Genomic DNA, 4,660 nt, shown 5'->3' on the forward strand with positions numbered 1-4,660 from the left:
TCTCTCTCCCTTTCTGTCAAACACACTGACCCTTCTCTCTCTCTCTTTCTGTCAAACACACTGGCTCTTCTCTCTCTCCCTTTCTGTCAAACACACTGGCTCTTCTCTCTCTCCCTTTCTGTCAAACACACTGACTCTTCTCTCTCTCTCTTTCTGTCAAACACACTGGCTCTTCTCTGTCTCCCTTTCTGTCAAACACACTGACTCTTCTCTCTCTCTCTTTCTGTCAAACACACTGGCTCTTCTCTGTCTCCCTTTCTGTCAAATACACTGGCACTTCTCTCCCTTTCTGTCAAACACACTGACTCTTCTCTCTCTCTCTTTCTGTCAAACACACTGGCTCTTCTCTCTCTCCCTTTCTGTCAAACACACTGACTCTTCTCTCTCTCTTTTCTGTCAAACACACTGGCTCTTCTCTCTCTCCCTTTCTGTCAAACACACTGACTCTTCTCTCTCTCTCTTTCTGTCAAACACACTGGCTCTTCTCTGTCTCCCTTTCTGTCAAATACACTGGCACTTCTCTCTCTCCTTTCTGTCAAACACACTGACTCTTCTCTCTCTCTCTCTGGCAAACACACTGACTCTTCTTCTCTCTCTCTTTCTGTCAAACACACTGGCTCTTCTTCTCTCACTCTTTCTGTCAAACACACTGGATCTTCTTTACTCTCTCTTTCTGTCAAACACACTGGCTCTTCTTCTCTCTCTCTTTCTGTCAAACACACTGGCTCTTCTTCTCTCTCTCTCTCTTTCTGTCAAACACACTGGCTCTTCTCTCTCTCTTTCTGTCAAACACACTGGATCATCTTTACTCTCTCTTTCTGTCAAACACACTGGCTCTTCTCTGCTCTCTCTTTCTGTCAAACACACTGACTCTTCTCTCTCTCTCTTTCTGTCAAACACACTGACTCTTCTCTCCCTTTCTGTCAAACACACTGACTCTTCTCTCTCTCTCTCTCTGTCAAACACACTGACTCTTCTTCTCTCTCTTTTTCTGTCAAACACACTGGATCTTCTTTACTCTCTCTTTCTGTCAAACACACTGGCTCTTCTTCTCTCTCTCTCTTTCTGTCAAACACACTGACTCTTCTCTCTCTCTCTTTCTGTCAAACACACTGGCTCTTCTTCTCTCTCTCTCTTTCTGTCAAACACACTGACTCTTCTCTCTCTCTCTTTCTGTCAAACACACTGGCACTTCTCTCTCTTTCTGCCAAACACACTGACTCTTCTCTCTCTCTCTTTCTGTCAAACACACTGACTCTTCTCTCTCTCTCTTTCTGTCAAACACACTGGCACTCCTCTCTCTCACTGTGAAATGCACTGGCACTTCTCTCTCTCTCTTTCTGTCAAACACACTGGCTCTTCTCTCTCTTTCTTTCTGTCAGACACACTGGCACTTCTCTCTCTCTTTCTGTCAAACACACTGACTCTTCTCTCTCTCTCTTTCTGTCAAACACACTGGCTCTTCTCTCTCTCCCTTTCTGTCAAACACACTGACTCTTCTCTCTCTCTCTTTCTGTCAAACACACTGGCTCTTCTCTCTCTCCCTTTCTGTCAAACACACTGACTCTTCTCTCTCTCTCTTTCTGTCAAACACACTGGCTCTTCTCTGTCTCCCTTTCTGTCAAATACACTGGCTCTTCTCTCTCTCCCTTTCTGTCAAACACACTGACTCTTCTCTCTCTCTCTCTGTCAAACACACTGACTCTTCTTCTCTCTCTCTTTCTGTCAAACACACTGGCTCTTCTTCTCTCACTCTTTCTGTCAAACACACTGGATCTTCTTTACTCTCTTTTCTGTCAAACACACTGGCTCTTCTTCTCTCTCTCTTTCTGTCAAACACACTGGCTCTTCTTCTCTCTCTCTTTTTCTGTCAAACACACTGGCTCTTCTCTCTCTCTTTCTGTCAAACACACTGGATCATCTTTACTCTCTCTTTCTGTCAAACACACTGGCTCTTCTCGCTCTCTCTTTCTGTCAAACACACTGACTCTTCTCTCTCTCTCTTTCTGTCAAACACACTGACTCTTCTCTCCCTTTCTGTCAAACACACTGACTCTTCTCTCTCTCTCTCTCTGTCAAACACACTGACTCTTCTTCTCTCTCTTTTTCTGTCAAACACACTGGATCTTCTTTACTCTCTCTTTCTGTCAAACACACTGGCTCTTCTTCTCTCTCTCTCTTTCTGTCAAACACACTGACTCTTCTCTCTCTCTCTTTCTGTCAAACACACTGGCTCCTCCTCTCTCTCTCTTTTCTGTCAAACACACTGACTCTTCTCTCTCTCTCTTTCTGTCAAACACACTGGCACTTCTCTCTCTTTCTGCCAAACACACTGACTCTTCTCTCTCTCTCTTTCTGTCAAACACACTGACTCTTCTCTCTCTCTCTTTCTGTCAAACACACTGGCACTCCTCTCTCTCTGTCAAATGCACTGGCTCTTCTCTCTCTTTCTTTCTGCCAGACACACTGGCACTTCTCTCTCTCTTTCTGTCAAACACACTGACTCTTCTCTCTCTCTCTTTCTGTCAAACACACTGGCTCTTCTCTCTCTCCCTTTCTGTCAAACACACTGACTCTTCTCTCTCTCTCTTTCTGTCAAACACACTGGCTCTTCTCTCTCTCCCTTTCTGTCAAACACACTGACTCTTCTCTCTCTCTCTTTCTGTCAAACACACTGGCTCTTCTCTGTCTCCTTTCTGTCAAATACACTGGCACTTCTCTCTCTCCTTTCTGTCAAACACACTGACTCTTCTCTCTCTCTCTCTCTGGCAAACACACTGACTCTTCTTCTCTCTCTCTTTCTGTCAAACACACTGGCTCTTCTTCTCTCACTCTTTCTGTCAAACACACTGGATCTTCTTTACTCTCTCTTTCTGTCAAACACACTGGCTCTTCTTCTCTCTCTCTTTCTGTCAAACACACTGGCTCTTCTTCTCTCTCTCTCTCTTTCTGTCAAACACACTGGCTCTTCTCTCTCTCTTTCTGTCAAACACACTGGATCATCTTTACTCTCTCTTTCTGTCAAACACACTGGCTCTTCTCGCTCTCTTTTCTGTCAAACACACTGACTCTTCTCTCTCTCTCTTTCTGTCAAACACACTGACTCTTCTCTCCCTTTCTGTCAAACACACTGACTCTTCTCTCTCTCTCTCTCTGTCAAACACACTGACTCTTCTTCTCTCTCTTTTCTGTCAAACACACTGGATCTTCTTTACTCTCTCTTTCTGTCAAACACACTGGCTCTTCTTCTCTCTCTCTCTTCTGTCAAACACACTGACTCTTCTCTCTCTCTCTTTCTGTCAAACACACTGGCTCTTCTTCTCTCTCTCTTTTCTGTCAAACACACTGACTCTTCTCTCTCTCTCTTTCTGTCAAACACACTGGCACTTCTCTCTCTTTCTGCCAAACACACTGACTCTTCTCTCTCTCTCTTTCTGTCAAACACACTGACTCTTCTCTCTCTCTCTTTCTGTCAAACACACTGGCACTCCTCTCTCTCACTGTGAAATGCACTGGCACTTCTCTCTCTCTCTTTCTGTCAAACACACTGGCTCTTCTCTCTCTTTCTTTCTGTCAGACACACTGGCACTTCTCTCTCTCTTTCTGTCAAACACACTGACTCTTCTCTCTCTCTCTTTCTGTCAAACACACTGGCTCTTCTCTCTCTCCCTTTCTGTCAAACACACTGACTCTTCTCTCTCTCTCTTTCTGTCAAACACACTGGCTCTTCTCTCTCTCCCTTTCTGTCAAACACACTGACTCTTCTCTCTCTCTCTTTCTGTCAAACACACTGGCTCTTCTCTGTCTCCCTTTCTGTCAAATACACTGGCTCTTCTCTCTCTCCTTTCTGTCAAACACACTGACTCTTCTCTCTCTCTCTCTGTCAAACACACTGACTCTTCTTCTCTCTCTCTTTCTGTCAAACACACTGGCTCTTCTTCTCTCACTCTTTCTGTCAAACACACTGGATCTTCTTTACTCTCTCTTTCTGTCAAACACACTGGCTCTTCTTCTCTCTCTCTTTCTGTCAAACACACTGGCTCTTCTTCTCTCTCTCTCTCTTTCTGTCAAACACACTGGCTCTTCTCTCTCTCTTTCTGTCAAACACACTGGATCATCTTTACTCTCTCTTTCTGTCAAACACACTGGCTCTTCTCGCTCTCTCTTTCTGTCAAACACACTGACTCTTCTCTCTCTCTCTTTCTGTCAAACACACTGACTCTTCTCTCTCTCTCTCTCTGTCAAACACACTGACTCTTCTTCTCTCTCTTTTTCTGTCAAACACACTGGATCTTCTTTACTCTCTCTTTCTGTCAAACACACTGGCTCTTCTTCTCTCTCTCTCTTTCTGTCAAACACACTGACTCTTCTCTCTCTCTCTTTCTGTCAAACACACTGGCTCCTCCTCTCTCTCTCTCTTTCTGTCAAACACACTGACTCTTCTCTCTCTCTCTTTCTGTCAAACACACTGGCACTTCTCTCTCTTTCTGCCAAACACACTGACTCTTCTCTCTCTCTCTTTCTGTCAAACACACTGACTCTTCTCTCTCTCTCTTTCTGTCAAACACACTGGCACTCCTCTCTCTCTGTCAAATGCACTGGCTCTTCTCTCTCTTTCTTTCTGCCAGACACACTGGCACTTCTCTCTCTCTTTCTGTCA

Source organism: Oncorhynchus nerka, linkage group LG10 (assembly GCF_034236695.1).
Source record: "Oncorhynchus nerka isolate Pitt River linkage group LG10, Oner_Uvic_2.0, whole genome shotgun sequence".
NCBI classification, from domain to species: domain Eukaryota; kingdom Metazoa; phylum Chordata; class Actinopteri; order Salmoniformes; family Salmonidae; genus Oncorhynchus; species Oncorhynchus nerka.